General features: G+C 37.4%; 2 long non-coding RNA genes across 2 annotated transcripts; both read left to right on the top strand.

Annotated features, from left to right (window-relative positions):
- Positions 1–8,634: 8,634 nt before the first annotated feature.
- LOC110699966 lies at positions 8,635–9,740 on the top strand. The gene is made up of 3 exons (XR_002507054.1): positions 8,635–8,873; positions 8,977–9,043; positions 9,520–9,740. It is a non-coding gene; the product is annotated as an uncharacterized LOC110699966 (long non-coding RNA).
- A 1,995-nt stretch (positions 9,741–11,735) lies between these two features.
- LOC110699965 lies at positions 11,736–12,858 on the top strand. Its single transcript, XR_002507053.1, has 2 exons — positions 11,736–12,338; positions 12,674–12,858. It is a non-coding gene; the product is annotated as an uncharacterized LOC110699965 (long non-coding RNA).
- The last annotated feature ends 1,640 nt before the right edge of the window (positions 12,859–14,498 follow it).

Genomic DNA, 14,498 nt, shown 5'->3' with positions numbered 1-14,498 from the left:
AATATTCAGTGTTCACTTAATAGGTGTTTCTTACCAAGATTGGTCTTGATACCCTATTTTGAATATTCTCAGAATCGAATGGACTCATTATTTAATCCTAAACCACAATTAAATAGCATAACGGAGTAATAAAATATTGCATGAAATTTTATGTTACTCCAAAACTTGAATGGTTTTCCTTAGCGTCTTACATTAATTTTTTTTCAAAATTAACTAAAACACTAAACAAGGAAATCAAAGCTAGTCTCCTACATGCTTGATTCCCATTGCCTCAACGTGCTTGTTGTGCTTCACTTGAGGCAAAGGTTTAGTAAGTGGATCGGCTACATTGTCATCCGTTCCAACTTTGCAAATTCTGATTTCACCCTCTGATTTCCATTCTCGAATCATGTGAAATCGCCGCTTGACATGTTTGACCTTCTGATGTTCCCTAGGCTCTCTGGCCTGAGCAATAGCTCCATTGTTGTCACAATAGAGGGCTATTGGACCCTTTATAGAGGGTACAACATCAAGTTCACCAAGGAACTTACGAATCCAAACAGCCTCCTTAGCTGCTTCAGCAGCTGCTAAGTATTCGGCTTCAGTTGTAGAATCTGCAGTTGTACTCTGCTTTGCGCTCTTCCAACTAAACGCCCCTCCATTTAGACAGAACACATATCCAGATTGCGATTTGTAATCGTCTCTGTCTGTCTGGAAGCTTGCGTCGGTATAACCTTCCACAACTAAATCCTCTACACCACCATACACCAGGAATTTATCCTTGTTCCTTTTCAAGTACTTTAGGATATTTTTGGCCGCAGTCCAATGCGCCTCTCCTGGGTTTGATTGGTAACGGCTCGTAGCACTCAAGGCATACGATACATCTGGCCTAGTACATATCATGGCATACATGATCGATCCAATAAGCGAAGCATATGGAATCTGATTCATTCTTACCCGCTCATCAAGTGTCTATGGACACTGCTTCTTGCTTAGGGTTATGCCATGTGACATTGGCAGGTGACCTCTCTTCGCCTCCTCCATGCCAAATCGAGCAAGTACCTTATCAATATAAGTACTCTGACTCAATCTAATCATCCTTTTCGATCTATCCCTATAGATCTTGATGCCTAGTATGTACTGAGCCTCTCCCAAGTCTTTCATTGAGAAGCACTTTCCAAGCCAGGCCTTTACAGACTCTAACAACGGAATGCTGTTTCCAATGAGCAATATGTCATCGACATATAAGACTAGGAAGGCGATGTCACTCCCACTAACCTTCTTGTAAACACAAGATTCATCTGGATTCTTGATAAAACCAAACTTACTGATGGCTTCATCGAATCGCAGATTCCAACTTCTGCTTGCTTGCTTTAGTCCATAAATGGACTTCTTAAGCTTACAAACTTTCCTAGCATTGTTTTGGTCGACAAAACCTTCAGGCTGTGTCATATACACAGTTTCTTCCAAATAACCATTAAAGAAGGCGGTTTTGACGTCCATCTGCCATATTTCATAATTGTAATATGCAGCAATCGCTAGGAGGATCCGAACAGATTTAAGTATTGCGACTAGTGAAAAGGTTTCATCGTAATCAATACCATAAACTTGTCTGTAACCTTTTGCCACCAATCTAGCTTTGTAAATGAATACATTTCCATCTTTGTCGGTTTTCAACTTGAAAATCCACTTACATCCGATAGGTGTATAACCTTCGGGTAAGTCAACCAAGTCCCAGACTTGATTTTCAAACATGGAATCCATTTCAGATCTCATGGCCTCTTGCCATTTAGCAGAGTCGGTGCTTGCCATCGCTTGCTTGTAGGTTGCCGGTTCATCTCCATCCATAATCAGGATGTCCTGATTCTCGGTTAATACTAAACCAAGATATGTATCAGGTTGAGATCTCGACCTCTGAGACCTACATAGGGTAATGGATTGAGCATTTGCATTGTCGGTTCGACTTTGCACATTTTGATCATTTTGACCTGCGTCAACAGATGCTGTTTGAGCACTTTGACTGTCATTATGATTTTGTTGCTCATCCTCACGAACTTCGTCGAGTTCGATTTTCCTCCCACTTGTCATTTTGGAAAGGTGCTCCTTGTCCAAAAAGACACCATCGCGAGCAACAAACACTTTGTTCTCCGATTTGTTGTAGAAGTAATACCCTTTGGTTTCTTTTGGGTAGCCCACAAAGTAAACCTTGTCAGATTTGGGATGAAGTTTGTCAGAAATCAATTTCTTGACATATGCTTCGCATCCCCATATCTTTAGAAAAGATAACCTAGGAGGTTTCTTCGTCCATAATTCATATGGAGTCTTTTCTACAGCTTTTGATGGAGCACGGTTCAGTGTTAGTGCCGCAGTTAGAAGTGCGTGTCCCCAGAAAGAGATAGGAAGATCACTAAGACCCATTGTTGATCGTACCATGTCTAACAAGGTCCGATTTCTCCTTTCGGATACTCCGTTCCATTGTGGAGTTCCTGGAGGTGTCAATTCTGAAAGTATACCCTTTTATTTCAGATGGTTATCGAATTCTTGGCTCAAGTATTCACCACCTCGATCCGATCGAAGGGCTTTGATTTTCTTGCCAAGCTGATTTTCAACTTCACTCTGAAATTCTTTGAACTTTTCAAATGATTCAGATTTATGCGACATGAGGTAGACATAGCCATATCTACTATAGTCGTCTGTGAAAGTGATGAAATATCGATGTCCATTTCTTGTGGTTGAGCTCATTGGTCCACATACATCGGTATGTATAAGACCCAATAAGTCACTTGCCCTTTCTCCCAACTTGGAGAATGGTTGTTTAATCATCTTGCCTAATAGACATCCCTCGCAATTCTCAAACGATTCTAAATCGAAAGAGTCAAGAACACCTTCTTGTAGAAGTTTCTTGATGCGTTTGATGTTGATGTGGCCAAGACGACAATGCCACAAGTAAGACTGATTTGACTCTATGGTCTTAGCTCTTTTGGTATCATTATAAACAATTTGTCCAAAGACACAAACGTGTCATTCCATAAATGTAAACAAGATGATATGTCTTGTGATCAAGTTCAAAATGAGGTCCAACGCCACAATCAAAATATGGTAGATAAAACTAAATAAGTTTTAAATCTAGACAAAATATGAGATTACAAGCTTTCTTTGAAAGATTATCTTCTTCTTCCACTTGTGTACTCATATCCACTTGAAAAGCACCGCTCACTTTGTTCCTGAAACAGGAGCATATAGTGAGCCAATTTTCCGGTATCTAATACCTTATAAATGGCTTATGTTCAAGTGTAAAGATGATACCTGAGATTGAGGTTACTTTTCTTTTCGCCTCATCTTCTAGATACATGCTACATTCTCTTTTGTAGTGTCCGGGTCTACTACAATAGAAGCAGCGCATCTTAGCTTTGTTCTTGAACTCCTTCTTCTTTGGTCTCAGAGCAACCTTAGCCTTCTTGCAAGAATAGGTTTTCTGGAGCTCTTGAACAACTTCCATCAAGGACAGTTTGTTCCGCTTGGCCGTAAGTCGCATCTTTAATGCAACATACCCCGAATGGAGTGAGCTTAGTAGCATGAGAGCCGCTTGCTCATCGTCCACTAGTTTGCCAATTAGCTCCAGATGGGTGAATAGCCTTGTCATGTTGAGCACATGAGCTTGAAGTGGCATCCCGGGTCTAAGTCTTGCATTATAGACCTTAGCCCATACTTCTTGTCTCTCTTTCGTGAGACACCCATCTTGCGGTGGCTTGATCCTCATGTTCGAGAGTGACCTAGTCACATCTTCCACAAGTCCATCATAGTTGCCTCTGGTACTTTTGGTGACTCTCAAATTGACTACATCTTCTAGAGCTTTGAGCATCATGTCCGGAAAATAGTTGGAGAACTTCCCCTTCCATTGTACCGGGATGGAGTTTGCCATGAGTCTGGAAACTCTTTTACAATCCACACTCCATACCTCATGTGCCTCATCACTCATAATCCCCTTTGAGTAGAAACTCGGGATTTGAGTGTCCAGAATGTGCTCTAGGTAGCAATTTCGGAGGGTCTTTCGGAGTTCCTCTTCCCATTCCTTAAAGTTTACCAAGTTCAGAGAAATTGGCAACTTTTCGGGCAATTCCGGGAGCATAAGGTCGTTGACATTAGTTGAAGACATGATTCTACAATTGAAAGAATTTGAAATAAAAAACCATTCATTATACTTAAATAAGATTGAATTCATGCATTTTAATCAAACTTATTTAAAACGTCTTATTCACACATTAAAGATTGTCCCCATTTTAGGTGAGAATAAGTCGATTCCAAGATCCAAAGAAACAAAGAGTGGTTAAGCATGATTTTGCTTGTCTTAACACTCAATCTCCTAAGGTAAGCAACGCTTTGCTAATGGCTCCAAGCCACTCTTGGTTGAATAAATCGTCGCATCCAATGCTCTCTAAACAATTTATTCACTTTGCCACGACATGTTAGGACTCCATCACTCATATCGTTGAGTATAACCAAAACCACCTTGCATACCCGGTATGCCTTACGTTCCTTGGAGAAGTAGTGATGCCTCGCTTTGGCGTAGCCCACCACTACCCTCGTTCGGTTGGTAAGTGTGTTTTGGAATGACAAGTTTTACTCAATATTTTAGGGACCTAGGGTTTCTATGTTGGTTGATTTAAGTGAACTTAATTAATCATCTCAACATTCGAAATCCTAAACATGCATCTAACATATAATTCATATATATATAAACATAAATATATATCGAAAACATAAATAGAGATGCATTTGGCAACTAGCATGACCCCTTGAGATCTTCAAGTCTTCAAAAGGTCTTCATTTGCAACTTCATGGCTTTGTCTTCTAAGAACCCCGTCTTCAAGACTTGACCAAAATATTACAATTGCTAGTATCTACGATTAGGACTAATCTAAATATTAAGGTACAAAAATACTCAACGGTTCGCAGACCGTATTTAGATTTACAAAAATACATCACGGATCACAGTCCGTATTTTCTATCCTAATCGGGCCCCACTAGTTGCCATTTCATAAAACCCGTGAGAGAATTTACATTCCATTCATCCATTCACTATCTGTGAATGGCCCATGCATTTTACAACGATAAACAACTAACAATGCATAAAACGCGTGAGAACTAGTAACTAATCTAGGTGGTTAATCCAATTAACACGCCTAATTAAACTAGTCAAAGTTGTTTTAACCGGTTATGGTAATAACTTAGAGACGCTCCCACTAAATTCCGCATCCAACTTAACTAATCCAATTAATTAAGTCGGTGAACCCAAATATTTGCCAAAATTAATTTTTGCAAATGTCGCTCAAAAATCGAGGCCTAGCCTCCAAAAATTTTAATTAAATAAACAAAATAATTAAAATAATTAATTAAAACGACAATTTAAGCAAAATACGTATTCCAAAATGTCTAAGTGCCTAGCACTAAGACTTGGAGTCCAAAAATTACCTTTACTTACATATTAAGCAACGCTAAAATTAACTTTAAAAGAGCATCGCCTTAATAACCCGGGGTTATTGTGCCAATTATGGGATTGTACGTACCGTACAACAAGCACGTAGTATGCCCATGCGCACCCCCGCAACACCAAGCATGCATGTGGGCTGATTGTGCTCGCATGCGCTACGCCCATCCCAGCCAAGCGTAGCAGCACGCACAGCGCGCACAGCATTATGCTGCTGCTGCGCCATGCTGCTGCTTGCTGCTGGCAGCGAGCAGCAGCCCACGCCCTTCCTCGCACACACACACGCACAGCACCAAGCACCTACGAACGAAGTGCCCAGCAGCCTCGGTAGCCACATATGGGTTGCGTGAGTAGCCCAACTAGCCGAGAGCTAGCTCGGGGCTCTTAGGCCTCGTGTTGTGTGCTAATGCTTCGAAAATTATCGATTTTGTGTGTGACATTATAAATCAATTCTAAATTAATTTTAGAATCAATTTTAAGGAAAAATGAAAAATAACAAGTCCAACTTAAATAATTCATCCAAATGCAATTAACCAAATTTATTTTCAAGAACCATTCTTTAATAAAATTGGTTTAACTTGGTGTAATAAAATAAATTAGGGCAATTCTCACTATTAATTTAATCACTTAGAATTAATCTTGAGATTTTGACAAAATAAAAGGGAGTTGGAAAAATGAACATAAGTTCAATAAAGACTCCAACTTTAATACTTGTGACTCCATGAAAAAATTATATCTTCCAATATGAAGATAAACCAATTTCAATCACAAGTTTTAAACTTTATGATTCCAATCAACTAAAAAATGATTAAATCAACAAAGTTAAACCAAAATTCATGGAATTTAGTAACTCAAAGTTTCAATCACTTATCATAAATAAAGATTGAATCTTTAGTACTTGGAAGCAACAAAGAATAACTATTTCACACTTAATGCAATTAATTTGCAATTATGTGAAAAAATAAAACCAAACTTTCAAGCACCAATTACTACCAAGTAATCATGCTTAAAGTGGTCTAAAATTGCATATAAATTAAGGAAAGAACCAAATACATAACCACCATAAATATGCAATCAATTTTCAAGGTTAGAAAGACTTAAAATTTTTCGTCAAAATGAAAAATCCCTCGAAAAATGCATTTCTGGTCGTTTTTTTAGCTAAAAACAGAGTCCTGAAAGGGTAAAACCATTTCCAAAACGCCTTTTCCACCAAAAATTCACTATTTTTGGGTCGAAATCTGGGTTCGGGAGCTGAAGACAGCTCTAATACGAGGTAAAAATTGGAAAAACGAGTTACTAATCTAATTAGCAACTTAAAACCAAAAAAATTAAGCCATAAAAACACCTTGAAAATATTATGATTTTAAAAATAAACGAGCGAGGCTCCGATACCGCTGTTGGGGTTTGGTGAGTCCGACTCACCACGGAAACAAACCCAAAAACAAGACCGCACTCGCAATAAATAAAACCATAAACATAATTAAATTAATCACAAGATTAAGATAAGCTAATTACCTTTGACGCGTGCTTCGCTCCAAAATGAGCTCTTACTTGAAAGCTTCAAGTCCCGCTCACACGGAGACCTCCAACGAAGTCCACCAGCACCAACAAAACCGACTAGGTCCAATGTCTTGGGGTTAGCAAGACCCGACCAATAAAACCCGAGTAATTATATTGAGTTCAAAGGTTTTCACTAATTGTGATGCCTTTTTCAACTCTTACTCAAGCATCATTCCCAATGCCCATACTTGGGTATTTATAGGAAATGATGGGAGTATCATTTACTCTCCCATCAATGTGGGATAGTATGATTTTTCCATTTTATTTTAAAGCTAAAATAAAATCAATAATCAAGCTAGTAATAAATCAACAAGTGGCAAGCTCATGTGAGTGGTTAGGTGAGGACCACTTGGAGAAGGGGGGGGGACCAAACTTGCTCCCCACTCCCTCTCCCATAACCGGCCACCTCACTCCACACACACTCAAGGACCACAAGCCACATGGCACCCACCCTTGGGCACCAAGGCAGCCAAGGTGGGCTGCCATGTACTGCTGTCCGTGGCAGCCACGCCCAGCAAGCCCAGCAGGCCCAACACTCGCATGCGGGCTGCCAGGCGCTGCTGGCCAGCAAGCCCAGCATGCTTGTGCGGGCTGCTGCTGGCCTTGTGCCTTGGCCAGCGCTGCTAGGCAGCAAGCAATGGCCTAGCCATGCTGCTGCTAGCTGTGGCGAGCTGGCACGCCTAGCGTGCTAGCTGCTGCAGCTTGTTGCGGCATGGCTTGCTAGCCATTGCGCGCACAAGGCTGTGCATAGCATGCTAGCACGCACTAGGCAGCACATAGCCTTGCGATGTTAGCATGGGTGCGCTAGCACGCACCAGCCAGCCTAGGCTCGGCTTGGTGCGCATGCTAGCCGCCATGCTAGGCCATACGCCCTTAGCACTCGGTTTGCTTGGGCATTCCGATGCTAGGGGTATTTTGGTCTTTTGTTGATTTATTACTATTTCTCGTCTCGTCTTTCACTATTTTCGACTCGACTTCCGACGCTCGGTTTCGACGCTCTAAGCTCGAATTTCCGACGTCTAAATAAATATTACTCGGTCGACTCATTAATTCCTTCTGAATTAATTCGTCGGTTCGGTTTGTTGAATGCTTTGGTTTGACCCGAAGGGTTCAGTCAAGATTAAGCTGTAATATTAATTATTCATTAATATTACTGATCGGAAGCGGCCTCCACCCAGGCATTCCGATCACTTGACCTCACTGAATATATTAGCTTTCTAATAATTCTGAACCCACTAACGGAATAGTACACTTGTTCGAAGGACACCATTCCTTTCAATTTTCCCACAGTCTTCGGGGGTGAAAGATCATTCACAATATCCAAGTTCCAAGAACCCTTGTCAAAATCAATGCACAAAGCCACTGTAGCCGTGGGATCATAATTATGTCACGCCAGGCTTGAGTGTGGGGAACATATACCATGGCCACCAGTAGGGGTGTTAAAAAAAAACCCGACCCGATTGTCCCGTCCCGATTTTCCGATGACCCGCAAAAAACCCGATGGGAAATTAACAATTTTTTCTGTTTTTTTCGGGTCGGGTACCCGTCCCGCTAAAATAATAGTTTTGTGGGCCGGGACATGGGGCAAGCTTTGCTATTCTCGGGTACCCGGATATCCGTTTAAAAGAAAATAAAATTTTGCTACTCCCTCAACTAGCCCGGCCCACTTACGCTTAGGGTTTCATTTTTCTCACCCCAAAAAAAAAGCCACCATCATTCACTCAGTCAGATTTCTTCTCTCTCTTTCCTTTTTCTTGCGCCTCATCTCCTTTATCAAAAAATCATCTCAATCAATTCTTCACTCGAAATTCGACCACATTCATCATCAAACATCAGTCGATTTCAGGTTAGTTTTATTTGTACTATTTTCGTGGTATTGTTGTTGTTTTTTTCATGGTATTTACTTTAGTTTTTATTAATCTAATTATTGTTTTATCATCAATTGCTAGATCTAAACCTTAAATGCCTCTGTATCACCGCTGTCCTTGACTCCTTGCCGCTGACCACTCTACAACGGTATAACAAAACATTTTCTTTCTCCCCAAAATGTTACCATTTTTTGTTAATTTTATTTAATAATTTGTCTTGTTCTTTATGTGAATTTTCAAGTAATCGGGTTGAATAATGGAGTTTGTGTTTGATTTCTCTTGAATTTAATAATTTTGTGTTTGATTATGTGTATAGTTTTATTTGATTGTTTGTAATCTGCGAGTAATTTCTTGAAAATGAAAATGGTCGTTGTTAATAGATCTATCATTTCTATGACAATATAAATATTTAATGCTTATCTGAATAGGAATGGGTTATTGATTTTTTTTTCTATTTTTGTAATTCTAGCTAATTTAATTTCATATGATTTTTTTTTTTAACTTCCTGTTTCTAGTTTATTATTCTGTTTTTTTTCCCTTCTGTTTTATCATTCTCTTTTCATTTAAATTATATCCAGTTTATATCTATATGTGATATGTTATTGCATTATTTGTGTTTTGTAGGAATGAAAGAATTGGTTTTGGAACAACCGACGTCCGACGATTGTTATTGATGAGACAATTGAAATGTCGGATCTCACAAGTGAATGAATTGAAGCCCTCCCATTTCTTTTGTTGTGTGTCTTTGTGCCATTATTTGTAATTTATATGTTTTGAAGTTATGTAATTATAGACTCAAAAACTTTGTATTTCCGTCCTTAAACTCTAGCTTGGATTTTGTTTTACTTTGATTCGTAGTTTAAAAGGTATTGCATGCTATAAATACAACATTTTTTTAAAATAAAATTACAGCAGGTTATTTTAAATAAATTACAGCAGATTTTCAGTAAAAAAATAATATTCAGCAGGTTTTTACAAATAAAAACAACGAGCATCACCAAATTTAAGATTAAAAAAATAATGAATAAAAAAATATAAGAAAAACCTGGGTACCCGTGACCCGTCCCGGATAATTCGGGTACCCGATATTCAGGTACCCGAACTATCTGGGACGGGACACGGGACGACTTATCAATTACCCGATGATCCGGGTATCCGGATATTTGGGTACCCGAATATCCGGGTACCCGAATTTAAACACCCCTAGCCACCAGGGAGCCAACACTAAATTATCCTAAATTTCTTATTAGAGCCATTTCCAATCTTCCACACAAGGCCCTCAAGAAGGAGCGCCTTTGACCCCCACATACTTCTTCAAGTATAACTCGGATCATGAACCCGATAAGCCTCAAGGACCTCTTTAAAATACCTTGCCTTCAACACCTTGTGTGTAAAAGAAGTCGGACAAGTATGAAGATGCCACATTTACTTAGTGTAGTCACCTGATTGTGTCTCCCCAAAACCAAAACCCAGTGAGGCAGTGATGAATATCTTTCATGTAATTTGATTATCAATCAAGTTGAAATGTGAAAGAGTCTCATGATTCCTCTGTTTTAATAAAAAATACTTCTTTTTGTTTTAAAAAATCATTCATTTCGTACCCTAGTTATGAAAAACGTCCATTGCATTTTATTTTACTCCATGATAAGGGTCCAATAATGGTGCAGTTAGATGGGGTTTGAAAAGACCTTTCCAACGATATATTATAAGCTCAATTTCGATGAATAATGAGTAAGTTATGACCAAAATACTAAATTGGGCTCAAACGGAATTTTACCTACGGCCCAATGATCATGTGGAAGGTCCAAAGGTTTAATCTCATTCTTAAACTAATTAGGATTTATTAGAGGCTTCTATAAGTTTCTAAAAGATCTTAATTATCCTTTTTAAGAAGATAAGATCAAAGAATTGGATAAAACTTTCCTTTTTTAAGTCCTAATTCTTTTCGAAATGAAAGACGTTCAAAGATGATCATATATTATTTTCGTTCCTCATAATTTTTATCAAAATCTTATATGGTTGGATAGATCTTGAAATTATCTTTTCAATGATATATTATAATATTAATTCCGATTTATAACGAAAAAGATATGAAAGAAATACGAAACTCTTTCCAAAACTGACACCGTCCCACTATTTCGGCCATGTCTTTTATTATACAAAATATTTTAATTTGATTTTAATTGTATTATAAAGTAGACTTCAAAAGATTTCCAATAACATATTATATGCCTTATTTAATGGATTTTTAGATAAAAAAGTTATGATAAAAAACAAAATCCGCAAAAACTGCTGACCGTCGAGTCTTATTTCGATTCGATTCGAATTCGGATTCTTTTCTGTTCCTTCGACCCTGTTTTTTCCTTATAAATAGGGTCGTATTTCCCCATTTTTATTCATTCACAATCATCAACAATCATCTATTCTCTTGTCTTTAAAAGCTAGAAGCTTATGCTTTCCTTCTCTCTTGATTTTCTAAGTCTTGCCTTTTCAAATACAACATTCCTTCTTCACGAGTCTTAGACGCACCTAGCAAAGCTCGAAGTTGCCTTCGCCCTAGACGTGAAAGGTTGATAATTTTCGAGGGTTTGGTCCCAAATCCCTATTTAAATTAATTGTTTGATTTAATATTTCCTTGAAGTTACTAACGTGTGTATTCTTTTGATTGAAAGAGATACGAGGCAACAAAGTAAGTTGTTTTATTCACTACACCAAAAAGTGGAAAAAAGAACACATGATACACAACTGTCAAAGTAGATAGGCGATCTCTAGAATGATATAGATCGCCTATGTTAGATGAACATTTTGTATGATGAAGCATACAGATCGCCTCTTCAAGTTAACCGCTCAATTTGAGTTTTTGATTTTTTTTAACAAATTGTGACCTTACAATATAGAACGCCCTACTTAGCTAACCGTTTCTATTTGATTTTACAAACCCTAGAAATCCTTCACATCGTCTAGTCGCCTCTTTCTCCTTTTTCTAAGTTACCAGCCGCTCTTATCATGAGATCTTCACTCTCATCCCTTTCTATCTCTTTTTTCTCTCTCATCCTAATATATTCAGTTTTCCCTTTTTAATTTCGTTTGAACCCCTCACCACAAATTAAATCTCAAATTTTTTTTCTAAAATGTTGTTTGGGGTTTTTCAATAATCTTGAAATTGTGCGCTAATCAAGCCCAAAATTCAATTAAAATATGTATCATTTGGGTAATTTTTTCAAGGTTACAAAGATGCAATCTTTGAGGTGAGGATATAGATTTCTAATCGTGTTTTCTGGATTTTTAAACCCAGAAAAATTGCAGCTCGTCATTTTCATCCCGCTGCTCTGTTTTCGCCAATTATTTTTGCTGCTTCTTCTCTCAAAGCTTGTTCACCTTTGCTCGATATTGCTCAAATCTCTTTTATAATTTTGGTTTTTTGCTCAATCGTCACAATCAATGTAAGTACTTCGCCAAATTTTGCTTAAATGTAGTAGAAATTCTGCTTTTTTTTTTCTCGTGCAAAGTCAAGAAATTGAATTGGGGGTTTTTGTTGTACATGATGTTCGTTGAAATTTCTTGTTGGTTGATTTGGCAGCATTTTGATACCATATTTACATTTTTTAGTGAAGAAATGAGCAAATCATGTTGGTCTCAAATTGCTAGAATATTCTTAACTACTTTTGATATTTAACAATTGTATCATATGAATTTTTGATTAAATTGCTGTAGTTATTCATACATGAATTTCAATTATTTTTCTTGATTTTCTCCTTTGCTTTTCTTTTTGATGCAGATATATAAGAGGAAGAAGAAAGATATTCTCACAGTTCTTCAGTCATACATTTTGTTAATCTCTTGAATTTGTTCTTCGGTCATTGTATTATTATTTTTTTTTTAAAAAAAGGGTCATTGTATTAATAGTCATTGTAATTTGTATTGATATTATAATTTATTAGATGAATATATTTAATTTTGGTATTTCTATATTGTATATCTACTACTACCATTTTTGTTTGGTTTGGTTTTCAATATGAAATTGGGATGTAAACTTTCGTAGACCTGCAAAATTGCAGGTGGTATATTTTTTTTTAAAAAAAATAAAAAAGAAAAGAGAACGGTTGTGTATAAGAACCGTTCTCTTTTCTTCAAAATTTTTTAACATGTTTTAAGGGGAAAAGAGAACGGTTGTCTCACATAACCGCTCTCTTTTATTTTGCATACAAATTGCCTCTTTTACCCGTTCTATAAACTTTACACATCGCTTAGCAGAAGAACGGTCCTAAGGCGTTATATAAGGCCCATTTCAACCGTTCTCTATTGTATTTTTTTATAGTAGTGATTACTCTATTTATTTAGGAATCATGCTTAGATAATATCATGTTAGGATGTTTTTATGATTCCTAGTATCATGTTTAGGGTGATAACTAATATTCCTAATATCATGTATGTTTCTAGTATCATGCTTAGGTTGCTTCCTATTTTCTTCTATCATGCTAGTATCATGTTAGGAATAAAGCTTTGATCTTTATTGCTTAGTGACATGCTAGAATTTGTTATTAATCATGTTAGTATCATGCTTAGGATCTTACTAATATTATTATGCTTTAAGATTGAGATTATTATGATGATGATTGTTATTATTATGTTACTTGATATATTATTGTTATTGCTTGATCGCGCTCTCTCTTGCAGGTTTAAAGGGAATTTGTACATGTAATCACGCTTAATAATATAATTAATAATCTTGTTTAGTCTAATATGATTATAATTCAAGTGATTGCCAACAATAGATTTGATTGTGCATTAATATTTAACCAACATAGATTAAACAGGTTTAAGGTTAACCTATTGGTTGTATGTTAGTCAGAAAGCGCACTTGAATATGAGAAGAATAAAGTAGTGGCCTATTGTCTTTCTTTTCTTTTTTGGAGGGGGCGGAATACTATTCTAGCCAAGGCCCATTTCATGTGTTAAGTGTCGCTAAAAAGTGGGCTTTTTCCTAAATAAGCTGTTTGCCATTTTAGGGCAGGTTCAATCTCTTTTAGGTTGGATTTGTACCTTCATCCCCAAATATCCAGTCATGGTTCCGGACCACTATGGAGTTAGCGATCTCATAGATTGTGAAGGGGTGTAACCTTTACCCTGTGAACGGTTTACAAGTTCCTAAAACTTGTTGGTGACTCTTTTACTCTAGCTTCCTTCTCTTTGGACACCACCATACTTTAGTTTATGATCACATTGGGCCTCAAGTGTGGGATGCTTAAAATATTCCCTGTACTTAGCAAGCAATGCTTGGTTAAAAATTTCAAAGTCACGGAAACCCATACCACTCATGGCCTTGGGTTTATACAGCTTTTCCCATGTTTACCAGTGCATCTTACGATGTGGGTTCAAAGACCCCCACCACAATCAAGCAAGTAGGGAGTGAATTTCCTCTAACAAACCATCCAAGTTCCTAAAAACACTCATCATATAAGTAGGAATGGCTTGGGCAACCGCTGTGATCATAATTTTCCTTCCCGGGCCTTGACAACAATTTTTCTTTCTATCACTACAACTATTTCCATACTCTTTCCTTTAAACAAGCAAAAATCACCTTATTAGATTTTCCGATGATT

The sequence above is a fragment of the Chenopodium quinoa genome, unplaced genomic scaffold (assembly GCF_001683475.1).
Source record: "Chenopodium quinoa cultivar QQ74 unplaced genomic scaffold, ASM168347v1, whole genome shotgun sequence".
NCBI classification, from domain to species: Eukaryota; Viridiplantae; Streptophyta; class Magnoliopsida; order Caryophyllales; family Amaranthaceae; genus Chenopodium; species Chenopodium quinoa.
The sequence above is the reverse complement of the archived record's forward strand: the minus strand, read 5'-3'. Positions and strand labels throughout refer to the sequence as shown.